Source organism: Opisthorchis viverrini, assembly GCF_000715545.1.
Source record: "Opisthorchis viverrini unplaced genomic scaffold opera_v5_46, whole genome shotgun sequence".
Classification (NCBI taxonomy): domain Eukaryota; kingdom Metazoa; phylum Platyhelminthes; class Trematoda; order Opisthorchiida; family Opisthorchiidae; genus Opisthorchis; species Opisthorchis viverrini.
In genome coordinates this window covers 1068675-1082969 of record NW_008751703.1, presented here as the reverse complement: position 1 = coordinate 1082969, position 14295 = coordinate 1068675, and positions in this window count along the sequence as shown.

Genomic DNA, 14295 nt, shown 5'->3' with positions numbered 1-14295 from the left:
ACATAACACCGGGCGGGTGTGAGAGTAGGATGAGCTCTCCAAAAGCTCTCCTACAAAAAAGTGGTGTCAGACAAGGATGTCCACTCTCTCCATTTTTGTCCAGCTTCGTCAGTGGTGAAACCATGAGGGGGACACTGGACGGTCTTCAAAGCCACGGTGTTAAAATTGTTGCTAGTGATACCCTTGTTGATTTGGCGTACGCAGATGACATCGCCGAAATCTTTGAAAACCAAATCGAAGCACAAGCCCTGTTGAAAAAACTGATCAACATCATACCATCTATTGGCATGCGCCGGGCACCCTCAAAGCGCTAAGTCATGCTTCAGACCGTGCCATCTGCGAGCTCAACTCTCACAAATCAACAAGAACCTCTGGAGGTTACGGGAAAATCCAAATAATTCGGTAGCTGTGTTAACTCTGACGGAAGTGTGCCTAATGAGGTCAGTGTAAGAATCTCAAAGGCTCGAATCATGTTTGATAATTTCGTTACTTCCGGCGCCAAAAAATCATCCCACTAGGTTTTGCGGACTGTGTGTACCAAGCTATAGTAAGGGCTGTTTTGATGTATGGGTGTGCGACATGGCCACCGCGGACAGATGATGCGAGGCAGCTTCAGGTTTCCGACCACCACCGCCTTAGAAACATGGCTGTTTTAGGGTGGCACCGACATGTTAGTAATGAGATAATTAGGAAATGGGTATTTGGTTGTGCTGCAGGTACTTTAATCTGGCAGACCGTCCAGCGCCACTGACTAGGATGAATTGGTCGTGTGCTACGCATGCCGAAACACCGTCTTTTCTCGGCTGGAGATGCTGTAATAAATGGCGGTCATAGATGTTAGTAGTGTTTGTGATGTCAGTTCCTCTCCAGATTGCAGGCACCTTAGATGTATGCACCCTAGATTTCCTGACATTAGCCAGCACTAGATTCCCTACTTCACCCGCTCTTTTTCCCTTCTTTTCACTCTAGGGCTCTTAACCTAACTATATATGTACTTAATTAGATTAACCTTGTAGTTGTAGGATAATGAAGCATCGGTGCCAACATTGGTGTCGCTGTCTTTGATGATAATGATAATGATTAGATTTTGACAGTGGTGTACCGTGTGGTTTGAGTAGCCTGGCAGTATCTCAGTCCCCGCGCTTTCTTCGAGTGGCATAGCAGCTAGGTACGTTATGGTTTAACGATTGTCGTTTTTACATATGCTATGCGTCGCGGCCGTCAATGCAAACTAATCCGTTTCATCTCCTGACACTCACGGGGTTGAATCGGAGGATTATGATTGATAGCGGACCATTAACTAATTAACATAGACTATAGGATCTTTTTTGTTTACTAGGCCTCTGATTGTGTAAGATTACCGTGAGCACATCGTCTGCGAAGCAACCAAGGAAGCTACTCCTTAAGATCAAGTCGCGGATCAAAGCATTTTTGGTGTGTATACTGTGTGCTTTATCCATCCGGGTAAAAAGGAAGAGGAAAATAGCTTGGTTCAGTTTTACGGCATCTATAGGAATGATGAAACCGGTGTAGACACTTATTCCTCAGATGAGTTTGGCGCCAAATGTTTGTGCCAATGCCATTCTAAGGGTTGCTTTGAAGATTTCGAAACATTAGTTTCCATCAGGATGCCTGTTCCCGGAAAAGAATGTTGTCACAGTAAATGGTCAGCAAAATTTGAAGGAGCTGCAGCCGTTGAGACGGATATTTGAAAGGAGAGCCCGGGTGGTGGAATTCTCGCCAAATATGCTACTGACAGTCTGGCTAATACATCACCGGGGTGTCCCGCAGACATTTTGAGAAAAAATTAGCCGCCCGCTGAAGTCATACCGCCTGAAGAATAGGAGATATTCCTCCGAAAAATTGTGTGATTTTGACATATTTACCAGCTTGCCAGTGATCTATCCCCTTAGCTCACCCATCGTTTTATCACCGAATGGCCAAGAGGATGCAAAATGTTGATGGATTAACTAGGCGTTGTGTCCGGGTTTACCCCAATGAAAGAGCTGCTCTATTTTGAAATCCTGCTGACTTCCTTGAGTAGATCCCTTGTGACATAATATCGCATGTTAGCAAACTCAGCCCCTGGTCGCTGCTTACTAAGTACAAATCCATCTGTATCCTACTCATGTAACCACTTGTCATCACCCTAGTTGCAGCAGACGTCAAGCTTCTCTTCCTGTGAATATTAATGCATATTATCCCATTTTATGTCCCCCCAAACTCACTATGTTTTGCGAATCTCCTCCCATTCTCTCACCTTCCCATGCTTTGAACTTCGGAAGTGACCGTTTTAGACTACCCGGTTAGCTGATCTCCACTCCACCTGATCTACAACTCCGGGATCACCAAGCGGAGGAAGAAAACCTACAATACCATATCGGCTTCGTTCGAGCTTGTTTCCTTGACCAGGCTGAAATGAATACCGCTGCTCAATGAACTGCATATCCAAGACGAATCATCTCAAATGTGACGTCCGTCACGGGGCTGTCCAAAAACGGAAGCATGTCAGGCCAAGGATGGCATGGCACTGGCATACTCAGTTTGAAAGCAGTCCCGCAACTGTTCCATTCCTCCTCCCAACCGAGCTCTCTTGCCTACTCGTTTCATCGACATCAACTGCCACCGTGACATTCATTCCAACCTGTTGGACCACTCGCTCGAATTCAGCTCCCTTTGTGTCCCCATCCAACCAAACCCCTGCTCCTGACTTCCCCACAACAGTGCAACCAGTGAGTCTGCTTGTTCTCAGATTGTACCATATTTTTGAGACTAAACTTCGCATGTTCTCCCAATTCGAATTATCTTATCTCCACCTGCACTTTCACTCGCTGCGACTCCGGCCATTTGCTCGACCACCCAAAGTCACCCATGGCCAGAAATGGTTTACCAGTTTTAGTTCATATCAGCTGACTGAGTCTTTGAATTAGTCGGACCTCATGTCTATTGTTCCCTACTAACTGCAAAAGAAACATATTATTATTTAATCGAGTACTTCCTACTGTTTATGACATTGTCCCCTTTTCACGCAATCTCCACTACCCGCGAATCTTCCTGTCATAACCCAGCCTGACTGTATACGCATGATCATGCCAGACGGTATGTCACACACAAGTTGAGAATATACATTATTGTTAGTTGCTTCGTAAATATATTAAATGGGGGTCGAACGCGTCTTCTCTTATTTAGATGCAGTTAGATTTACTCTCGGTTAGGCAGCAAACGCCCTTGGTTTTGCAGAAATTGGAAGTATAGTTTGGTTCAAGCAACTTTTCCGCGCTAGGCGATGACCGTTATTTTGATCGGTCAGTTAGGTTTATACAGGAATGGTATGGGGTTATCAGTTTCGATTGGCCTACACCGGAAAGTTGACCAGACTGCCTGAACCACTTAAACTACTCTCATGGACTTCCAGATGCTTTATGAGATCTACATCGGATTGCTCCTTGAGTATTTCAACCAAGTTGTCTACTCCAGATGCAAGGACGTAACACTCATTGAACGTGCCCAAGGGGTTTCCACGAGGGTGGCTCAGGACCTCGAACCCGTTGATTATGAAACGCGTCTCATGGCCCTTGAGCCCGTACCGAGATAATCGTTGCCGCCAAAGGGACATATTACTCACTTATGCCCTGTTAAAACTAGGTTTGTCTAACAGCGTTTTCAGTATGGGCCCAACTAATGCACGGCGGAATAGCATGGGAAGATGTGCGAGCTAAGAAGGCATATTTTTATCAGACAACTTTCCCCGTTTCCACCAGCTTTTGCGTGAAATACCCTTCTTCTGACGGTTGTTCAAGCTGCATCTAAGACCCGGTTCTCGTCACTTTTAGGTGCTTGCAAGTTTATTGCCTCGCGCTGAGAACTTAAACAGATAATCTGTATGCTTCTTTCGATTGTCTTTAAGGGGAGCGAAGGCCGCTGAGCAACCTGAACAAACCCTATCCGGGAAGCTTGGCAGAAACCTCGATCATGTATATCAACCCATGAATCCGTGAAATGCCGACCACATGTACCGGTAAATGCTTTTTACCACCCAACATTCATCAGCTTTTCGTAATCTTTGACACAACCTGGCCGTAGTTCTGTGCTGAAGTGGACAGCCGTGGGGCGTCCCGTTTTACTGAATGCGATAGAATCCTTTGAAACCTGGGAACTGGCATGCGATGGATACTGGTAGGCGATTGGTCATTGGGACCGCACTTTTGACCAATAGTGACTTGCCTCGATGTGGCGTTCGCGCTATCGTATGATGCATGCCATGGAAGCACCATTCCTTGGTGATTCTCCGAAGGTTTGGTCTGATGGAGACCAGAAATGAGCATCATTAGCCGAAGCCCAGTCGGCAAGGCTTTACGTCACCAGTAATTACATGTAAATACTAAATGGCAGGCGATAATGGCCCCTTTTTGGAGAACACCGTCACCATGTACAACGGCCTACATGAGCTGGTGGTGGGATGAGGCTGGTGAGTGTGTGCATAGGTTGCTGTGTCTGGGATTCTATGCGCCCAGTGCTAGTGGTGTGGCGCGTGAGGCTAATTTGTCTGCGGCTGCGCTGGACACGTATGAAGTGGAGCACGTTAGCTGTGCTGACCGGATGAACGAAGGCAGATCGGAGCACTTCGTACTAGAACCACCATTACGTGGTAATCGTCCAGGTGCGGTTGCCAAAACGCACCCTGCGGAAACATTGGGCAGTGATTCTCCAGAGGCATATTTTTGCGACAGTCCCTTTGAGCAGAATATAAGAAATTGCCCATCTAATGTGAACTGACCTCATGCCCTGAAACCCAGCATGCTAGATTGTACGTCGGTCATCATCTTTGACAGCATAACATCAGTGTCCAACACCGGCACTTCGCTGCATGCGACCATAATTCACTTAAGAACCTCATTGCGGAGGAAGACTGAGCTGGAAAGGACTTTATGGCAGCCTACCACAACCATACAGAGGTGTCTGCACCCGTTCTGGTAATCCAGGTAAAAATGAAAACAAAAACCCATTTGATGTCTATCAACAGCCATAACTTGCAGCGTATATAGCGGTGCAAAGTGGTGATCACGTGGACTCGATCTTGGACGATGAGTCGCACCGACAGTGCTCAGACTTCCCGTAATCTTCTTCATATTCCTCTGCCGACCCAAAGGTTAACCACCTCCCTTCTGGTGCCACTTTGATTTGGGCACAGAAAACAGCACTGTGGCTAACAATGATCCAGCATGCGCAATGCACGGTGTTACACCACTGCTTTTGCTGGACTATATCTCCGATCGAAATCTCCGTTGCGCAACCGAACACTCATATGATTAACCCCTTGCGAATAGTCAGGTCTTCTGTATTACGGCGGCCAACAATTCGATCCTTGAGTAAGTATGCGAGGATTAAGTTCATTACTGGCTGCAGCACCTGACTGTGGGTTGTCAGGCAGTTTGAGTTTGAGATTCTATCGTAGAATAAGTGAGCCCGACGAATAACTTGAGCTCTGAACTGAACACGGACAGCTATCATCAGAGACAACAGCGTCAGTGTTGACACAGATGTTTCAATACCGTACAATCATAAAGTTCTAATTATATTCAAAACCTTGAGGTGAAAAGAAGAGAAGACGAATGGGTGACGAAGGGGAGCTAGTGCTGCTCTATGTCAAGCATTTTGAGGTGCCTATACCTCCATTCGTCCAGGTGCGGTTGCCAAAACGCACCCTGCGGAAACATTGGGCAGTGATTCTCCAGAGGCATATTTTTGCGACAGTCCCTTTGAGCAGAATATAAGAAATTGCCCATCTAATGTGAACTGACCTCATGCCCTGAAACCCAGCATGCTAGATTGTACGTCGGTCATCATCTTTGACAGCATAACATCAGTGTCCAACACCGGCACTTCGCTGCATGCGACCATAATTCACTTAAGAACCTCATTGCGGAGGAAGACTGAGCTGGAAAGGACTTTATGGCAGCCTACCACAACCATACAGAGGTGTCTGCACCCGTTCTGGTAATCCAGGTAAAAATGAAAACAAAAACCCATTTGATGTCTATCAACAGCCATAACTTGCAGCGTATATAGCGGTGCAAAGTGGTGATCACGTGGACTCGATCTTGGACGATGAGTCGCACCGACAGTGCTCAGACTTCCCGTAATCTTCTTCATATTCCTCTGCCGACCCAAAGGTTAACCACCTCCCTTCTGGTGCCACTTTGATTTGGGCACAGAAAACAGCACTGTGGCTAACAATGATCCAGCATGCGCAATGCACGGTGTTACACCACTGCTTTTGCTGGACTATATCTCCGATCGAAATCTCCGTTGCGCAACCGAACACTCATATGATTAACCCCTTGCGAATAGTCAGGTCTTCTGTATTACGGCGGCCAACAATTCGATCCTTGAGTAAGTATGCGAGGATTAAGTTCATTACTGGCTGCAGCACCTGACTGTGGGTTGTCAGGCAGTTTGAGTTTGAGATTCTATCGTAGAATAAGTGAGCCCGACGAATAACTTGAGCTCTGAACTGAACACGGACAGCTATCATCAGAGACAACAGCGTCAGTGTTGACACAGATGTTTCAATACCGTACAATCATAAAGTTCTAATTATATTCAAAACCTTGAGGTGAAAAGAAGAGAAGACGAATGGGTGACGAAGGGGAGCTAGTGCTGCTCTATGTCAAGCATTTTGAGGTGCCTATACCTCCATGTGCTCAATCAGACAATCTGGAAAGAAACTGACGGTACGAACACTACTGACATCGATTAACGGCCATTTCTTGCAATGTCTATAGCCTAGCTCCGGCTGGATCACGAGAGACCCATCCTGGAAGGCTTACAAAACTCAAACTCTTCCTAAGCTCTTTCACATCCTTCTGCCAAGTCATACGTTGTCCAATCCGAAGGAGGCACGGAGAACAACTCGTCTAAATAGGCGGAGTTTCGGCATGCTTAGCACATGACCGAGCCACCGCGGTTGATGGTGCTGGATGTTTTTCGCGATTGAGGACCTACTATACGATCAACTGTCCGGTTTTAACACGTTACTAAGCCGTTCACGTCATACAAAGCCAGCAACGCTTCTGAGGCATCGGTGGTCAAAAACCTGAAGGCGTCTCATGTCACCTATTTGCAGAGGCCACGTCCCGCAGCCATAGGAACAACACAAGCCTTACTGCAGCCTGATATGCCCTTGAGACCAAGTGATGCGCCTTTTTGACACAGCAAGTGGTGCAAATTACCAGACGTGATTCGAGAGCATGAGATTATTGTGTCGACTTCGTCAGACATTTCCGTCAGAGCTAATGCAACCACTGCACAACATGCAGTGATTTTCTTTGATTTGTAATGGGGATCTTCGGAGACTGTACGTTCTAAAGCATAAGTTTGAACTTTAAAGGTGTTAGGTGCATGCCTAAGAATGGCATGATGGTCGTCAATTTATTCAACAATTCTTACGCTTCGCCCTCGACTGTGCTGGGGAAAGATGCGGGAGTAGGTGGGAACATAGTGTTTAGGAAGTTAGCGAATTGTACTAGAAGAAATAAATGCCTAAAATAGGCCATGTTCGCGCGCCGGACGACTTTCGCTAACTGCGGACTGGGTGCAACAATTCCAGTACTGAAACAAATTTTCCGCAGAATCCGACCTCCGCCACTCGACTTCCCCTGTCTAGGCTTGGGCAACCTGGCAGTATCCCAGCCCTCGTGCTTCCTTCGGGTAGCATGGCAGCTAGGCACCGGAAGGGTGCTACAGCTGAACGCTTTATATATATATAGTTAAATGAACCTGTATTGCGCGTTCTTTATCACATTTCTGAGCGGAACCTGGTCTAATCCTGAAATCAAAAGTGACTAATTAGACCTGTGAAGGTCCACAACCCTGAGACCCCCCCCCGTGCTAACGGAACACTCCTTGTAGCTATCCGAGCTTCGCATTCCACCGTGATGACTATATACATGAGGAACTACCATGGAACATCACCCTCGAAGTGATCTGGAAATATCGTTCCATTTTCCCGGAGCATTTTAATACTTCATCCTAACCCGCATTTTGTCCGCAGATGAGAAGAAGTCCCCTGGACGTATCCGCGGATTACTGAGCCGAAAACATTTTGCGGGCGCGCTACTCCAGGACCCGGTAAAGTGTTCTTGCAAATTTTTACAGGAAAATGATAAAGAATGACTACTATCTCGCTCTGAAGAGGCTGGATATTATCGCGGTGTGGCCGGTGTGCCCACGACCCGGTGAGCTATGGTGGTTGTCTCTGACGGGAGAGGTTTCTCATACCAGGGTGGTTATTAGAAAGAGGCCTGACGAAGAATCCTGGTCGTCTTTTTTGGGGGTTGAACCTGGTACAGCGACCTGTCCCTCAAAAGAAACTTTTACAAACCTTTTGAGTAGTGCATTACGAGATGTACCAACACCCTTCACCCCCTGCCTTGCGTCCAGGCTTTTGAGCCAGAAGCTAGTCGTTTCCCTGTCTACGTCTGACTATCCCGACGGTATCCCGGCACGCGACAAATCATGAACGTCATAACCAGAGGTATTGTAATACCACATCGGGCGTCGTCACATCAGCCAGATCGCCTAATTTGCTGCATGCGATTGGGTGAGTGAGCGTAAACAAGCTAATGCTAATGCTTCTCTTCTTATATTCACGTATTCCATCTTCTACTCTATTCTAACCCAATGTGCATGCGCTTTCTAACGGTCCCAGCACTAGAACTGACCGCTTTGTTCGCCGCGCATCACACTTAGTTGGGATTCCTGCATCTTTATCTTCAGCAGCAACCTCTAACATTTAGGCCACTTCAAGCCACGAAAGCCGGTCTTTTTAGCTGTCTTTAGTGTCCGCACAAGGAAGCAAGCAGGATAACAAGTGCTCTTATGCTGAATGCCCTCTGCAGTGATGCATGTCGTCTGCCAGAAGTGAGAATCCAAGACTGAACTGAATTGACTGTTCCCTCGTTCTATACTCTTTTCTCGCTGCACACGTCCGGGTTACCGGAGGTGATACTTCCGCTGAGCAGATTTATCTACTTGATTGGGTGCTCATTAGTAGTAGACTCCGTGCGGTTCGTCTGACAACGCCTGCGAAACAATCCCGGGAGAGGTCGATCGCCCCCTGATGTCCTAGGGGCATTTTTCAACAATCGGAAGTTGAAGCCCAATTAGTTGCTCGCCTCTGCTTGGATACGAGATGCACGGACAACAGAAAGTTCTGCTAATGTGTTCTGGTCACAGACTGTTCCTGTGAGTACCAGTTTCCCGGATAGCAGAAATCGTTCGGCTATGTGGTGCCTAAGAACGAATCAGCGTCGAAACCAAATAAACCACATGACCATCAGTTAATGTAGACGGTTGCCAATTTCTCCTTTCTGGGATAACTGTGTGGATTTGTGTGTGCACTGTGTGCACTTGCCAGTTTCCGTCTTTCGTTGCGCCTTTCAAATCCATGCAAAACACTCGTACTTCGCTTAGCCATTAAGAAACCCGTAGGCCCAGAAGCCAAACAGACCCTCAGCGCCTGCCCACTGGTCTCTTGCCATTAAAACCATCAATGGTCACAATGGCCCTCTGATGTCCAACAGCTAAGAACGTTTGGACTGTTGAGCAGAATAGCGATTTGGCCACCTACCCCCAATTCGGACTGTCGGCCTTTAACTGAAAATTGGACTGTAAATATGGAGCCCCCTACAACCTCAGAGGTGTTGGAGCGTATATCCCTACTCAGTCATCGTGCTTTTGCTTGGCATGCCACCTGCTGTGTTCAAGGAAGGTGGTAAATTCCTCAGCTAGTATCCGTCTAGCCCATTTGTGTCTGGGAGACAACTGATGTGAGTTGATAATAGTTCCTAAAAGAGTATGTGCAGTGAATATAGTAACCACAGGGGCGTTACTGTTGACTACCGTTCCAATAGGAATTGTGGTGTCACGGATCCTTCTTCATCTTGCGGAGGTACGCGAAGCCTTCAGCATCATGCGGGACAACTAGGCAGACGCTGTGTCGATGACATCTTCACACTCCATTATGTATTAGAGCAGCGTCATATATGCAGACGACACAATCTTAGTGATCCTTGACTTCAAGGTTTCTGTCGATCAGTCAGTGTTCCTAGCCACACTTGTAGAACAGAAGATTCCTCAGGAGGTTGTGAACATAGTTCGGTCCTTGTATTATAATCCGGGCGTTTGAGAGTGTGAGGGCTCCTCAAAGGCTTTCTTACAAAAATTGGTATCCGGCATAGCTGTCCAAGCTCTTCCTTCATCCATGAAATAACGAGGTGAATGCTGGTAAACCAGTGTTTAACTTGTTGCTGGTGAGAACCTTGCCTGTCTGCAGTATACAGACGTCTTTCTGGACAAAGGCCAAGGACAAATACTGTCAAATGAATTGTACAGGATCATGTCATATTCCGGCATGCTCGTGCATCTTCAGAGTGCAAAATGATGCTTCAGAACGTGCAGTATCCGAACGTGCTTCCTGCAATTCAAGCAGAATCAGCAGATGTTTTGAAGAATTTCAGATATCCCGGTGGTTCTGTTAACTCTGACAGGTATGTATGATGAAGTTGGTGCGCGAATCTTAAAGGTCTGAACCACTCACTAATTCGCGTTTCAAGGATCTTGCGTACAGTCTACGGTAAGGGCTGTTTTGTCGAATGGTTGCGAGATTTAACCTTTGCCAGGTTGGTCAGCAGTTAGAGGTTTGATTAGCGGTCTCCTGGTCTTCCAGGCTGGAAGTTGATCCTTAAAGATGTGGGCTGCTGTCATGGTCTTACGCTAAAAACTGCCACTTTGCAGTTAGTCTTGTCGGCTAGAGGCTTTCGTTGGGGGGCCTTAATCGTCCTCTTGTCCAGACTGGACGCCTTTTCTGTATCCCAGCTCAAGTAGAACCACAGATGGCACAACTACAAATGATCTATTACCACATAATGTCTATGTGGATTCGGATCAAACGCGTATTCGTTGCTACCTATCACGCATTTCGGAGGCTCTCAAGATACCAACACCGCTTGGTCATCGAAAGGCTCTCGGAACACTGCAGGATGCTGGGGGTTCCGCTTGTGGAATGGCGCAACTAACTGCATCTTCACACTCCACCAAACATCAGCAGCAGAATGCCGTGCACTCTTAGTGATCCTTGACTTCGAGAGTGCGCTCGGTCCTGCCGATCGGTTCGTCATTTCAACACGCTTGTGAAACGGAATATGCCCCAGTATTCGGTGACATAGATTAGAACAATTTTTTGAGGGTGAGGATGTTTTCCTACATGCCGTTCTACTTACTGTCCTACGAAGAGCATCCCTCATACTCTACCGTCATTTCTACGCACTCTGTAGCCAGTGAATTACGTTGACAAACTTTCAGCCTTCTGGTTTTGATAAAGCTGGATTTCGATCACAGCTATGACAATGAGTATGCGGACTAGATTGCTCTCCTTGGTTCAGATCCTTCAAAAATACTGGCAGTTCTAATTAACCCAAAAAATCCTGCCGCATGGTTTGCTGTGCTTCGCACCTGCAAAGTGTAAAGTGCTACTACAAGACTGGGTTGGATTAAACCCAACCCCAAAGCTGCAGACGAGCCAATCGATTTAGCAGATAAATTTATTTATCTGTGCATTTGCAAAAGTTACGTTGAGCTGCTTGAAGGTGAGGTTAATTCTGAAATCGCGAAGGCCAGTGCAACTTTTGCCAGCGCTGTCGGTGGCTCCAAAGCATTGGTAGGGTCTGGTTGGAGAAAAATCGTTCAGCTGTAGCACACTTTCGGTGCTAACCTGCATGTCACCAAAAAAAGCACGAAGGCTGGGGTATTGCCAGGTTGCCCAAGTCTAGACAGGAGAAGTCAACAGGCAGTGGTCTGGTTCGAACCACGGATCTTCCGGCCATTAAATTCGCGCTCCACTAAACCATTGTTACAAATAGAATATCGATTCTGATTGAGCGCGAGAACAAGAATGAATAGCGCTTTACTTGTCTAAGAATAGACTTACATAAGCTGAAAATGAAGGCGAAAGCATGGTTAATACAAAACGATAATGCGAGCACAAAGAATATTCATGACATTCACCCTGGCCGTTGGATTGTGTGTAGAGGAATAAATTGGGTACAGGTATTGGATGAATGATTGTAAAAATCTAATGAGTAATAATGAGTGTGGTTAGGCTTCTCGATTTCTTAAAATGTAGGGCCGTGTACGCTGCTGGAGCCTGGCTAGATCAGAGATGCTAGGGTCATATGTATCTGGAGATGCAGGTGCATTGCCCGGGCACGGGGGTGAGCGGAGGCGTGTGCAAGTCAGATAGAGGGGGTGCATGAACACCATTGTCTTCACTGGATGAGGTACGCGTGAAATCGTTGACATGTGTGCGATCACCACAAGGAGCGAGATGGCGGACGGATACAGTGCTTTCTTTCTCGCCGGGAAAACGAACACGGGCGTAATGTGGATAGAAATTTATAAGTTGGACTTCCTCAACGACGGGCTCATACTTTGAGGCACGGTCAAATCCCTTCAGTAAAACAGGTCCTGGAACAGTGAGCCAAGTTGGCATAGATAAACCACAGGATGACCGACGTTCAAACCGGAACAACCGTTGATGTGGAGTGGCATTCGTGGAGACGCAGAGAAGGCACCGTATAGAGTGGAGGGCATCTGTTAGAGCCGACTCCCAGTGACAGATTTGGAGGCCTTTCGTCTTGAGTCTAAGTTGGATTGCGTTCCAGAGTGTCCCGTTGAGGCGTTCGACTTACCAGTTCCCCTGGGGATTATAAGAAGTTGTTCGGCTGTCATGTAGGAATGTGGACAGTGCGCCAGATATGAATGAGGAGCCACGATCCGAATGTACATATGCAGGCATGCCAAGCAAAGAGAATAACTCATAGACATTTAATAACTGTAGGCGTACATGTATCCGCGCAGGGAAAGGCAAACGGAAAACGAGAAAACTCGTCAACGATGGTAAGGAGATATCGGTTTCGAGTAACACAAGGTAGAGGTCCTTTAAAATCGATGTTAATTCGTTCAAATGGTTGGGGCGCTTTGATGAACGTAGCGGGGGTGGTTTTTAAAACTGCGGTTTGATGGCGGCGCAAACCGTACACTTTGTGGTGATGTCCTTGACATCTTGAAGAGAAAACGGCAAATTTTTGGAAAGAACAAAATGGTGCATTCGAGTAATTCCAGGATGGCACAAGGAATCGTGAATTTCTTTTAATTTACCATTGCCCATCACATTGGTGCATAGGTTACGCGATAAGGTGTCAGCAACCAGATTGTCTTTTCCAGGTCGGTAGCTGACATCGTAGCTAAAAGCCGGAAGTTCCATTTTCCATCGCTGGATTTTATCATTTTTTATGTTACTTTTCTGAGACAAACCATACATAAAGGAAACTGACCGCTGGTCAGTGATAAGCTCGAAGTGCTTCCCGAAGAGATAATGCTTCCATTTACGGATAGATTCAACGATGGCTTATGCCTCCTTCTCAATAGCAGAGTTATTCTTTTCGCTCGGTGTCAGTGTTCTAGAAAAGAAGGCCACCGTTTGGCCGTTCTGAGTCAGCGATGCAGCAATGGTTACGTCTGAGGCGTCAGTCTTGACAACCAATGGTGCGTTGTAGTCGACTGTCACAACCATGGCGTTCTCTAACTCCTTTAAATTTTCGAAAGATTGTTGCACACTCTCCGGTAAGGGGAAAGTCTTATTTCTGACAAGCACACTGATTTTGTCAGAGAAGCATGGTATCCATTGCGAATAATAAGCAAACATACCAACAACTCGTTGTTGGGATTTAGCGTCATGTGGATGAGGGAGTTCACGGATAGGTTTCATTCGTTCAGGATCTGGTTTGATAAGAAAGATTTGAGGTTCTGGTCATGCTCACTTTGGGTAGTCCCCACAAATGGTGACGTTGTCGATGTAAGCGTAGGTGCTACTTAGGTTCTCAGACTTGATTATATGGTCAATAGTACGTTGAAAGCATGCTACTCCGTTGGTTACACCGAAAGGAATACGACGGAACTGAAACGGCTCTCCGCATGCTTCAAAAGCCGTATACGGTTTGTCTTGCCCACTGATTGGAACTTGATGGTAAGCACTCAATAGGTCTAAGGTGCTAAAGACAGCATGACAGGAAATTTCTTCGATCGTTTTATCCAGTCGCGGTAACGGATACGCGTCTAGGTATGTGAACCGATTAATGGTTTGACTGTAGTCTACTGCCATGCGTCCTTTGTGGTTTGAATTTTTCGTGACCAGTACTTGAGCCCTCCAGGGAGAATTCGAAGGTTCGATTATAC